The 13,779-nt window shown below is 47.7% G+C and overlaps 1 protein-coding gene across 1 annotated transcript in view; it reads right to left on the minus strand.

Annotated features, from left to right (window-relative positions):
• SCFD2 (sec1 family domain containing 2) overlaps positions 1–13,779 on the minus strand; it is a 320,652-nt gene that overhangs the window by 42,726 nt on the left and 264,147 nt on the right. The gene's annotated exons all lie outside the window — the stretch shown is intronic.

Genomic DNA, 13,779 nt, shown 5'->3' on the forward strand with positions numbered 1-13,779 from the left:
GACTCTACAATACTGCATTAACTCATCAGTCCTAACGTCACTCACGAGAGAGGAGCTGTTATTTTCCGAATTTTAAGGATGGGCATTAAGTGCCACACCTGTCGGCAGGCACCATCCACGCATCTGCTCACTCTGGGCGTCACCCACAGGTGTGGCGGACGGTTCCCTGGGCCCTCTGGCACCTCAAGTACCTGCTGTGTGTGTGCGCGCCTCTCAGTTTCTCTGGCTCTTTGTGTCCCTTTCTCTGCCCGAGGGCTTTCTCCAGGTGTAGGAGCTGGCCCGGCTTCTCAGTGGAGCCGGCTGGGGAGGCAGGGTCACGTGAACAACCTGGCGTCCTCGTCCCTCGGGAGAACGATTCTGAATTTTGGTCCCCACAGCTTTTCCGAGGGGCCAGGGCAGGACTGAGCCTCAGGTGCCCACGACGTTAACTCACTCACTAAGGCCCCTGTTTGGCCTCTTTCCTTCCTTCCCTGTCTCACTTCCCTACTTCCTGACTGCTTCCTGGGATATCTTTCCAAATGCAGTACCTGCACCCAAAGCCTCATCTCAGGACACCGGAGCTCCCGTGGCCATTGGATCATGATTCTCAGATTTGAGAACCTGCTAACCAGCTCACAGGACTCAGGAGAGCACTTCTGTTACTGTCGTGGGTTTATTACAAAGGTTACAACTCAGGAACAGCCAAAGGAAAGAGACGCAAGGGGCAAGGTGTGGGGCGGGGAGTGTAGGTCCGTGCCTTCTTCAGCTGCTCGGCCTCCCCAGAACCTCCGTGCGCTCGTCAACCCAGAAGCTCTCTGAACCCTATTGTTTAGAGGTTATTATGGGGGTTTCACTACATGGGCGTGATTGACCAAACCGTTGGCCATTGGTGATTAGCTCACCTCTCCCTGGAGGTTGGGGTGGGACTGGAAGCTCCAACTTTCTGAATATGTCTCGGTTTGGACCAGGCGGCCCCCATCCTGAAGCTCTCTAGGGGCCCTGACCATCAGTGATCCCATCAGCACACAGGACACTCTCATCACTCCAGACACTCCGAAGGCTTTAAGAGCTGTGTGGTCGGAGCTGGGACAAAGAGCAGGAGATGTATTCTTTACTGTATCATAAAGTCTCTGACTAGTCGTTTTCTCCTGGTTTCCAGAAATGTCCAGCTCATCACCATTAGAGACAATCAGACCCTGGTCCAGCTCAGGGAGAGGAAGCCTCCTGCATTCGGTGAGTGACAGTGGGGTGGGGCAGCAGTGTCAGTGGAGGGAATTCAGGAAGTTTATGTGAACTCCCCAGAATTCTAGGCCAAACCACGTGAAAAGAAAAAAAAAAGCGTCATTTTTCAGGAGCATGTCCAAAACTTCCGTCTGGCTCTTAAAGAGTTCACAACCAAGACAAATGAGATCCAGAAGCACAGGGCACCTGTGGATGCCCCGCGGTGCTTGCCCTTGGTGTTGCAGCTCTAGTTGAGAGTCATCAGCGTGTGTTTCCGTCAACAGTCAACCGGAGGAAATGTGGGTGATGGCTGCTCGTTCTGTCCTGTGGCTTCTCTCCTTAGACTCTCAGGCTAAAGCACTTAACACAAGGGAAGTTACATCGGTCACGCCTAAGTGCGCTGCTCTTCCAGATAAAAAAGGGTATGAGAGCATTACTAGTTCTAGCACCATGAATTGTGTTTCAATTCCTCTGAAACACAATTCCGCCAACAGGCTGTATTTAATGTTTAAAGTAATTAGTTTTCCAGAGAACAGAAATATCAATTCAGCTTTTCATATCATCTATTTCGAATTTTTTGAGGTAAATACGATGTTAAACCATTAGGGGAACAGAATCATTTGCTGGATTATAAATTTCTGAAAATTATAGATTGCACATGGAAATTGTGGATTATACACTGGAATTAAGCAAAGGCTATGTAACTGCCAAGGGTTAGGTCACCTGCGGTGCAGGCTGTTTGACAGAACTGTTCCCAGGTCACCAGTAAAGGAGCTCAAATGAACCGAAGGGAAAAAATAAGACTAACAAAGAAACTGTTGGAAGAAAAATAAAAACTCCTAAATTTGCCAATAAAGTAAAATGTTCCTGAAAGATAGCCGAAGACCAACTGCACCAGGGCAACTTCCGCCCAGACTGTCAACCCTTTGCAGCATGTCTGGCATCCTTAAAGCAAGAGCTTGGCCGTGTACATGTTTCTGGGACACCAAGCCATTTTTATCAGTCTCTCAGCATTTTCATTATTATCTCAGTCTTCACGCAAAGCAGGATTTAGATTCATTTACCAAACCCCACAATGAAAGTGACACTCAGACTTACTTTCGAGATGCAGATTGGAGAGGACAAATCGCTTGTGCAAGATCATATCACTATCCTTAGCAAGGTCAGGGTTCAAAATGTCCCTTGGGTCACAGACGTGAGCTCCTCCCTATACCCTGCTTTCCCTCATTCAGAATCTCCTCTGTGAATGCAGCTCACTCCAACCTCATGCTGCCACTAATAGCTCAGAGAAGAGGTGGGCGGAAAAGCTGTGAAATGCAATGAATTCTTTTCTGTGAAAACAGTGATAGCTATAATCACCGAACGCTCACTTAGGTTAGGCAGTACGGGAAGACATTTCCACATATTAGCGCATTGAATCTCCACAGCCACCCTGTAAGGTAGGCGCTGTTACCATTCCCATTTTGTAGACGGGGGAACTGAGCCACAGAGAAGTTCAATAACAAAAGTCACTCCACTAGTAAGTAGAAAAGCTAAGATTCAAACCCTCGCAGCCTAACTTGAGTTGGTTCTGTTAACCAACTGCTCTCTTTCACATGTGCTAAGACCACATAAAATCAACAAAACACCAATTCACTCTATATATTGAAGACATGCCTTTAAAATGGGGTGCCGCCGTCACCTTGGGAAGACCTGGCAGCGCCACTAACAGTGCGGTTTGCAGCCAGACCCCAGGCCCGTCTTCTGTGGCCACACAGGGAGTGAGGCCTCTGGGGCTTGGCCACACACTCTCCTTTGGGTCCCTGGAAGGCGCTGTATTCAGTTACTTCTAATAAGCCTCTGACAGCCTGCTCCATTAAACCAGCTTATGAGATAACAGTGTTTTGTAAGGGAACTCTTAAGTGTACAATTCCAGTCAATTCTCGTTTAATTCACTTGGTTAAATAGATAATAAACCAGAAGGTGATCCTAGCCTTCAGCCACGCACGATCTGCGTGCTTCAGTTGCCTGCTTCTTGATAAGGGAGGCCCCCCCATCCCTAGGGCACCCCTGTGTTCTCCTAAAATAGGGGATGACTCATGCCCCTGCAATTGCTTTCTCTGCAGGGCTTGGGCATCTCCAGGGCAGGGGTCCAGTTACTCCTCAGAGGAACAAGTAGGGCTCCTGTGTCCGTGCCTAACCCTTTCCCAGCTCCCCTCCCACCCGTCTCCACTTACTGAAGCCCCTCCACTCAGCGGAGCGCGAACAGTGGTTTCCATGGTTTTGCACACTGCAGGGACCCACACTCTCAGCAACAATAAAGGTGAAATGGAGATCAAGCTGAATAGCTTAATGATCCTCCTGGGATGGCTGTAATGAAGCTGTGCTCCTTACCCTCGTCTGGCTCCACAAGTTTGGTTTTATTCCTTACGTATTAAGGAAACAAAGCATCTTGTATCAGGAGGTTGCTGTGTGCAAGGCCTTCGTCTGGAGTGGAGCTAGAGTAGCCCTCATCCAAGGCCTTCCAACACACGCGTGCATACACACACACAAGCACTTAAGCAGGTCAAACACACCACATGCCACTTCTACAGCCGGATAAAGCTGCAGGACGTGGCTAAGATAGGATCTGAAATATGTCTCTACTAAGGGAGAGTACTCCCCTCACAGTTCTCAAGGTCCCTCCCAGCTGACTGACAAGAAATAGGATAAAAAAAATATTCGAGCCTAGTCAAGAGGTCCTTCCTCATCTGCACCCCGGTTACCCGAGGCTGGCCTCCTCCTCTGAGTACTGGCCCACAGGTTGAAAAGACCAGGTCCCCTTTCCAGTCTGCACCCCGCCTTCCTGCCTCCCAGCAGGCCCCTGGCAGCAGGGGCCCGCCTCCATGGGCTCCGGAGGTGCTGAGTGAAAAGGTCAGCATGGGAGTGCGCCTGGGCCAGAAAGAGCAGGGCGCCAGGAGGTCATGACCTCCCTCATCCATCCAGCTGCCTGACATTGCCTTTTCTCTCTTTTCAAACCATTGTTTTAAAGATGGAGTCTTTTCCTGTGGTTCTCAAATGTTTGGTAAATAAAGAGCAAAACCAAGCAAAATGGAAAAGCAGATGAGTCTCAGTGAGTGTTGTCACATCGAAGATGCTCAGGGGGCCGACTGTGTAAACCACTCGTGAGTACGGCTGCGCCGGTCAGGGCATAGGCCGGACTGCGGTGCGGCGGACACCCTCTTCTCCAAACACGCTGGGGACCAGGAGGTGAGCGAAGGCATGTAATATTGGGGATCATGAAAATGGGTGTCGCACACACGTGTAAATATACAAAATGTCATTTAAAATTAAAACATAAATGCCCCCTTTTTTTCTCTAGTTTTTTGAGGAAAGGCCAAGATCTTTTCTTTGAGTATTGTGTGCTGATGAGCATTCTTTTTTATGTACCCTGTAGAATTTCCCATTGTGCTTCATTTAAAGCAGAATGAGATGCTAAAGACACCTGTAGCACAATCTGAGAGCATAATTCTACATTTAACATGCTTTTCCCCCTATAATCTTTTACAATCGCCTTCACACCTGATTCCAAAGCATTTATAAAGGGCTTACTGAGTCTTTCAAAAGTATTCCATGTGGTTTCCACCGAAACAATGTTCTTTGGAATTCACATTTCATCAGCGTGTGAGAACATTCAGTTAAGCTTTGCAGCTTAATGACAAGAGCAAGTGGCATATGCGGTTTGGAAACAAGCCCAACCGAGTCTTGGGCGTGACACAGCTCACCCCGGAAGAGCAGAGGTGCCCTGGCACGTGGAGGGTGCCTCTGAGCGCTGGGGGTGCAGAGCTGTGGGGCTGGTCTGCGTCACAGGCGGACTGTGAAATGCCAGTTTTTCTAATGAGAGGGGCGTGTGGAGGCTGGTTGGGAACACGATGTAGAACAATACATACAAATTCACGTTTATTAGAGCACATATAAGTAAATATACACATATATTTGGGGTTCCATATTTACAACACAGGCAATTGTATCTGTGTCAGGTTTCTAATGTGTAATTACGTAGTGTGATTTTTTTTTAAAATTTCCAATGACAGTTGATGTACATTATTATATTAGTTTCAGGTGTACACCCCAGTGATTAGACATTACATACCTTACTGAGTGGTCATCCTGATAAATCTTGTACCCATCTGGCACCATACAAAGTTATTAGAACATCATTGACTATATTCCCTGCGCTGTACTTTACCTCCCTATGACTGTTACGTAGTTGACTTTTAAGGCTCTCTAATATAAAATACTCAAGACTCAGCTGTCGGACGCCAGGTCTTACAGGGACCATTTCCACGTGACAGAGGCTCCTCGGAGGGTGTGGCGGTAATGACACAGACACGGATGAGTGTGTCAGTGAAGGTGGCCGAACAAAGAAGATCAGCCGGCGAAATCCAGGTGAGGCCAAAGGATCCCAGGCGGCCCACAGAGGCCAACGCCTCCCCTCAGGCTCCCAGCACACGCTGATCCCATGGCCCCTTGGTTTACTGACTCCTACTCAGTATCTTGGAATGTTCTAGCCAATGGCCGATAGTTACTGCCCAGATAACAAGGAGGAAAGCAGAGCAGGGATGGCAATGAGCTCAGAAGGAGCAGGGGCTCGCCTCGGTTCGCTGCTGACCTCCAGCCCAGGGCCTGGCTCCTGGAAGGCAGTCACTGACTAATCCTTGAACAAGTGAACAGGGAAAATGAGGGGTGGTAGGAAAAAGAGTTGAATCAGACCAGCATGCTCTAAAGCAACGGCACTGATTCCTGAGCAGATAAACTACCTCTGCAGGAAATTTCAAACAAACAGCTCCCAGATGGTTCTGAGCAACTGCAGCCTGCATGCGTCAGTGGATCACCTCCCAAAAAGGCTTCTTTAGAAGAGCAACCTCAATTGGCTGCATAAATTCTGTTTTTTTTCTTTAGCAAGCAAAACTAAACTCTGCACGGTTTACGTATGCATAGATATGAGATAAAAGTGTTCTAAATAGGAAGAATGATAAATACAAACTTCAGTGAAGTGGTTACCTCTGGGAGGGGCGGGGGCGTGGGTAAGCCACCCTGCAGAATCGGGTGGTAGGTTCACGGGTGTTCATGATGTATTTATGCTTTATAACGCATCTATTTCATGTCCTCTTTTACATGTAGCAGCAATCGTCTTAAAAGATGTAATGAAACGAAAACTGGTCACACGACTTTTTAAGCCTCCAGTGAATTCAACTTTCTAAAAACAGCTGAAGTCTGTTATTATCAGGCAGGTTTGGGACGTGCGGTGGAGGTGGAGGGACCTGCGTCGTCACGAGAGGGTGTGACTGCCCAGAGTTCTGGCCCAAGCCCCGAAGCTCTTTGTGAGCGGACACGAAGGAAAGGCTGAAGGAAGGAAAATGCTTTGGAACTTGCATTTTTAATGGCAGGGTACAAGACCGAGGTGGCAGCGAGGCCCAGGAAGCAGGAGGCAGGGTGCAGGCAGTGGAACGAGCGGCCCCTTGAACCTGAACTCTGTGTCCTTTCAGGAAGCACCAAGGAGGCCACAAAAAAGACAATCCTAGATCATTGCAGAAACTAGGAAACAGCCCCAAATATTTCCAAACATTTCTCTCCAAAGTAGCTTTTCTGAGTACCCTAACTATGTGAACATATTTCCTTTATCTTAACCTTTTATGCAGTTAAATACAGGAGGCACCAAGGACTTGGTAAAAAATGGTTGTAACACTGTATCACATTAAATAATACAATTACCTGTGCTGATTATTAGGTTATCCTATGAAATCAATCTAAATCATCTCAGACAAAGATCCTGAAGTTCAGTATTCAGAATAACTGTAATACTACTTTTAAGGCATCGATTTGTGATTGGTTATATAATATCCTATTATTGGGCTATTACCGTGGGAAAATGAGATCTTTCTCACATCTTTTCGGCTTTGGGCCCCCCTTTCCAGGAATGAAACCTGGTGGGGGAAACGCCCACAACCTGCCGTTCACGCCCCGAGGAGGAGGGCGGCACACAGGCCCCCCGACAGCCACCACAGATGAGCACGCTCCCAAACCCGGTGTGTCTCTCAGTGCTTCCTAATGGGCTGGTTTTATTCTGTTGCATTAATTATATTGAATTACAAATGTGCCATTTATACCATCATCCCCTTTGAAAGTGTGTTGACATTTCTGGTGGTTTGGAGTAGCTCGATATGGTTTGTTGGACAAGATCTCAGAGCTGACTTTAGGGATTACCTGCGTCTGGTTGTTTTCAGAAGCTACGGGGTGGCAGAGCACCTGGGAGCCACGTTGCACCTCCTCGGACACTGTGACGAAATACCGCATTTGCTCTCATTTTCCAAACTGGGGAAAACAAGCCTACATTGAACACACAGAAGGGCATCACCAAGCATGGCCATGAGGTAAGCACAGCTGGCAGGTTTTAATTTACTGTTTGCTTGCTTTTTGCTTGCTCTTTTTTGGGGTGCTACAAAAGCTGAAGCAGCAACCAAGATAAGAAAACACAGAATGGATGTAACTTAGAGTGGGGAAAATCTGATCTGCTGACACTATTTTCCTCTGACTTGCGAAAAGACTGCCATCACTGGACTTGTAGCGCGGACAGGGTTCCCCTGGTGCACAGTTTCAGAACCAACGAGCTGGTCTGGCATTTCAGAGGTGGGAACGAAGCCCAGATGCTCCTTCCAGGGCTAGTCCGTCCAAGACCTGCTAGATGCTCACCCCGCCTGTCCTGCGGAAAGTGTGCCCAATGTGCCACCGCTGGCAACCAGCCCTCCCAGTTTACCCAGCACAGAGATGTGTGTGTGTTGGGGGAGGGGTGGTTCGAGCTGTAGCTGGAGCCCAGAGCCCCCTCCGAACCCACTCCCAAGAAGATCCTTCCTGGAAGGCTTCCCGGAGGTGCCAGCAAACAAGGAAGCTGTGAAGGACCACATCAAGGCACTATTTCTGCTCCTGTCTGGATCTTAGTCCAGGTCTTGTTGCTGGTTTTAAAAATAGTACCAAAGGTCCATGGCCCGAGAAGGATTTTTAAGAGATAAGGTTATACTTTATTTGAGGAATGCCAATAAAATTGAGTGTGTGGGAATAATATGCGTCATTTCTGCTTGTGATATGTCACTGGAAAATGCTTTCTTATCCGAGTAACAATGAATAATCATTCAAGTTCTGGCTTATCTGCCAATTACACAGACTTGTGCGACACTGATTGTCCATTTGTAGGAAAGAATGGAATCAGAAGTCCGAATAATGGCCCACTTAAAAGCCTTTCAAATCCCTGCCCGGCCCTCCTCTGCCTCTCATTCTCACTCCCATTCGCAGTTTTTAAAACAGTCTAACCGCCTCTTCCTTCCCATCGTGCTCCCGGGACCCCAGCAGCAGTGAGCTTGTCATCCAGAGATCTGTAAGCATGCAGGCACAGTCACATCTTTTTATCTGTACTTTTGGGAAAGGCTGGGAGGCTGTTAATATGGACTCATTTTCTGATTTGAGAAAAAGGAAAGAACAAAAGAGAAGCTTATTGGCCTAAAGTTTCTTTCATCCCTTTTGTTTCTTAAAAGAACAGAAGAACAAACGGTGTTTATTTTTTTTCTAGTAGCAGACAGATCAAATGAGACCCCTGCTCCACCCGCCTCCAACACACACAGAAATCACCCTCCGCCGGAGTCTAAAGTTCCACTGCACCTGTTGTTGTAAATCTCTGTTGAACTGAGCCAGCATCGCTACGCATGAAATATAAGCTCCCGCTAAATGAGGCCTCTTATCTATCACTTTTCTGCATTTTCTTTTGGAGGCAGCGTGGATTAGTGTGTGGGTGAGCCATGCCTGGTTCAGAGATGGGACGGAGTCCAGCGAGGGCTGCCGATGGGCCCATGCATGGAGGAGAAGGGTGAAAATACAGCCTTCTCCTCATCTTCCTTGCTTCCTTTGGAGGCAAGGAAGACCCTGCGAACAGAGACAGAGGACCAGGAAAGCTCACAGGGAGGTGCCTCTACCTCCTGCAGCTCAGGGCTCAAGTTGCACTGAAGTTGGACTTGGGGAATGGAAGGGGCGGGAGAGAAGGCAGCTGACCTCCCTGCCGCCCCAGCCCTCAGCATGGAGCCAGGCTCCCTGCTGGGGAGGAGAGAGCCGCCTCTGCAGCCATGCAGGGCCTTCTTACCTGTCCCAACCCCAATCCAGTCGCGTAAGCTCCTCTGGAGCTTCAAACTTTGATGGAGATAGCTACAGGGTGTTTTAAAGTGTCAACAGAAATGAATCATCACCAAGTCTTAAGGGTTCTAGGCTTTCACGTGCTTCTGGGCAGGAACATTCTTAAGCCCACAGCTGTTTTCGCAGTTACTCTCTGTCCCCCAATGATGAGGAGGCCTGGACGCGGAGCTGGGACTCTGTCCCCGGAAGGACAGGTACAGGGAGGAGTTGAAGAACTGGTTGGCCACAGCCAGCAACCTGATCACAAGGCAGAATATACATTTCCCCCCAGAGCACAGGCAGAGCTATTTGTCTCACTGGAAGGGCAAGGGTGTCAAGAGGGACTAGAAATCAAAACTCCAGAATGGTTAGAATTTCTTTCTGGCCTCCGCCAGGGAAAGAAAAAACCCAGATCGTCTAGGTTGGTAACATTTGAATTCTCTCTTCACACACCAGCCACCATCTGCCTTCATTTCTGCACCAACTGCTTGCCTCTCTCCACGTGGAAAAAACTGTGCTGATAGCGCAGGACTAGGTTTAATGAACAGTCTTGTCATCACAAAGGTTCCCGGTGAGCTCATGAAATGGGACAGTTCTCAGAACTGCAAGGGGGTTGGCACCTCATTCAGGACCAGGTGCTCGGAAGGTGGTCAGTAAATCTAGTAGGTGGCTAGATTTAAAATGGGTAATTCTTCTGAAAGCAAAAAGCAGAAGAAAAACCCCGACCCTGCCCAAGCTCCACAGAGACCTGCTGGCTGTGGGTCAGGGGTTCACGTTTCCAGAGGCAGGGTATGGCTGTCTGGCCGGTGGGCCGTGGACGCCCTCAGGGACTGCTCTAGGCAGCCAATCTCTGAAGCAGCAACTCCTTGAAATAAGGTCTCGCACGGACACACAGGCTGGCCGGCCCTCAGCCCTTGTCTTGGCATGTCGCAAGTGTGGTCTCGGTCCACTCTGAAGAACAGATGTTCAGAAAGGGTGGGAGAAACGTATGAGGACATAGGTTCCGAGGGCAGTCCCAGCTGCATTGTTTGTAACAGTGAAAAACTAGAATTAAACACCCATTAGTATGTGGGCAAAAATGAAAGTCTTTGACCCGCTGTTTATTGACAGAAGAAGATGCCTGTGCCAGATGGTTAAGCGGCAGAAGTGGATTGCTGAACAAACAGTAGGTGTAGCAGTATACACACTGATATATAGTTTTAGATACACACACACAGAGATAAATATACACAGGTACCTGAAAACACACAATACATGTACATATTACTAACTGTTAACAGTCATCATTCTCCCAGAATTGCATTGCCCAATAGAAGATCTGCAATGATGGATATATTCTATAACTCTGTGGTCCAGTAGGGTAGGCCCTGGTGATATATGGCTATTGAGCACTTTGAAATGTGGTTAGTGTGACGACAGAATCTCAATTTTAAATTGTATTTTGTTTTAATTAATGTAATAGTCACACGTGGCTGCTGTATTAGACAGTGCAACTCTAGAATGTAAGCTGAATGAAGATAAAGATCTTGTTTTAATTGCTGACGTATTTGAACCTCCTGGAGCAGTGTTTGCGTCTGGCCCATACAGACGGTGCTCTGTAACTACCTGGTCACTGAAGCAACACCAATCAAAGGTTGTTACCTCTGGGATTATGGTAGACCTCTACTTTCTACTTGATAGAGCGCTGTTTTGTTTAATTTTTTGTGTTAATTTTTTAAAAAACAAGCATAAAACTTCAGTTTTAAATTAGCAAAAGAGGAAAGATATTCCAGTTCAGGAAAGCAATACACATCAATTCCATGCCTTTCTTTTTGCTGGCTGCACAAAGAGCCACAGCTTTTGCCGGCGGGGGTGGGGGGACGAAGGGAGAAAGGCTGGCTCCTGGGCGGTGGTGTAATTTATTCCTGGCTACCTGGACTGACCTTCCCAAATGAACATTCCTGAGCCCCACAGCTCCCCCTTATCCCTGATCCACGGCAGAAATCAGCTGCTCAGTTTCTTTTTTCTCCCTTCAATGTGGTCTACAGGGTTTTCATATCTCCGAACAAGGGCAAGAGCAGAGTCTATACATCCAGTGGAGAAGAAAACCTAATGAAAATGACCGATTCTGCCATTAAATGTGGGGTCAGGTACGTTCTCTTCTGTTATTCAGAGGATCAGCTGTCGCCCTGATGTATACAACCTTACTAAGTCAGTGAGGGTCTTCAAATAAGACCCTAGGATACCTCGCCTCTGCCCCTGGCCACCATCAAATCCGTTTGCTGTGCGGAGCCCCGCCAGCACCCATGCAGTTCTCTCCACATGCCGAGGAGCACGCCGCTGCCTGGCCCGTGACGGTGGGCTGGCCCCTGCAGCCCCTGTCCTACGGATTCTTCCAAGTCTGACGGTGGAAGCTGGCCCAGCCTCGCCGCTCCTCTGCCTCCTTTGGCTCAGTGTCGGCTGGACCCGTGTTTCCTGAACTTCAGCCCTTTCTTCATCACTTTTGATTCTGCCCCTTCCGTGCCCTGCCTGTTCCATTATTTACCCAGCCTTTTCTTGTAAGTTAACTTTAAATCAACTCAAGTATTTATTAGTTTTGTGTAAGCTGATCTAATGGTCTAATATTTACTTACTTTAGCAGGCATCAGAAAACACATAACTGTGAAGACAGAAAATTCAAAGTTGGTCAAGACAGCTTTAAGAGAAGGGAGTTCTCTTATTATTCCAAGAAAGGAATCAAGGCTGGATTTTAAATATCATGAGGGGAGAGCCCATTCATTGCTTCACTCAGCAAATACGAACTAAGCCCCTGATACGCGGCACTATTCTAAGCATGGGATACAACAGCAAACAAAAGACATTTTTTCCTGCGTCAAACTCCTTTTGCATTTCCCCACCATGCCTAAAATGATGATAATAGTTAACATTCACTGAGCACTTACCATGTGACAAGTACTATTCTAAAGTACTATTCACTTTATATGCATTAATTCACGTACTCCTCAGAACTATCCTATGAGGGAGGTGCTACTGCCATCCCCATTTCACAGAGGAGAAAAATGAGGCACAGAGGGGTTGAGTAACTTGCCTAAGGCCACACAGTCAATCAATGACAGAACCATAATTTGAACCTAGGCAGTCAGGACCCAGAGCCTGGACTCTTGAAAGTTACCTTTTACCACAACAGGCAATCAATAAACAACCAAGTGATTATAGTAAGAAGTACAGCGTAAACATGGTAAAACAGCCCATATGTAAGCAAATAACTAGAAGAAGAGTCTGTTTGAATTCCAGCAAGCTTAAATTCTAGGTTAGTTTTGGAAAGAAATGTGTTTTCATTGCATGCAAGTGTGCCCTGATACTCGGTCCAGTCTAGCGACCTGCCGCCAAGCAGAGAGCTCTGCTGTCTGGAGGGTGAGTGTTCAAGTCTGACCTGCAACCTGAGAGCCCCGAGCTCACAGCTAACACCTAATTTCCTGAAAAGAATTCCTTCTCTAGAGAAGGCTACCCACCACTCACCATTACAATCTTACTGATTTTACTCATTTGCTCAACAGTCCTCACTCTGAATTTAGGTCAGAGTACCTCAAGATTTCATGGTAGTTTAAAGTCAAGTCATCTCAAGTATCGCTGGCGTGTGTTGGGGTTCAACACCACCCCAAGCCTCCCTGTCCTGCCATGTGGTAGGATTACACACTTTCCCAAATGCCATGGGACCACAGGGCTTACTCTGGGCAGTGGAATGTGAGTGTCAGGGACACGTGCCACTTTCGAGTGCAAGCCTTTAAAACCCAGTATGTAGTTACCGCTGCCTTCTATCTGCCTCGCCATCTCAAAATGCTCCAGGAAGAGGAGCCCTCGGGCCACCTGGCTGAGCCTCACAGACCAAGGTAGACACAAAGCCCAGAGCAGAAAGCAAGCGTGGTTGTTCAGGATTCTGGTGCTGTTGGATTTCAGCCCATCCTCACTGATATAAACACCAACTCTCCAATTTCTGGATGAAAAACAGGAAAATGAATGAAGAGGCTAAACAGCCAATTAGAAAGGAAATGAAAATGAACATTGACCTTTACTGCATTTTAGATCATTTCCTTGTTCCCAGACCTCATCTTCTTGGCAGCACAGAGAAGTAGGTAGTACCTCTGGTTACCGACATGGAAACTGAGGTTCAGGGAGGGAAGGGGACGCAGCTAAGGTTATGTAGCCAGTAAGTGACAAAGGTGGGTTTCGCATTCAAGTCTGTCTGAAACCTGGGGTTATGCTATACTTTGTACAAAAAGCATATGTACCTAGATTACTCCCCGGGTTCAGCACGGGAACATCAGTTGGGAGGGGCATCCAGTCACTCCGCGCACATGTACAGCAGGTGTCTTTACAATGTGTCAGGCACTGCAACAGGGCTCTCAGAGTGAGCAGGACAGGCAT

This window comes from Artibeus jamaicensis, unplaced genomic scaffold (genome assembly GCF_021234435.1).
Source record: "Artibeus jamaicensis isolate MK-2021 breed Jamaican fruit bat unplaced genomic scaffold, CSHL_Jam_final contig_889, whole genome shotgun sequence".
NCBI lineage: Eukaryota > Metazoa > Chordata > Mammalia > Chiroptera > Phyllostomidae > Artibeus > Artibeus jamaicensis.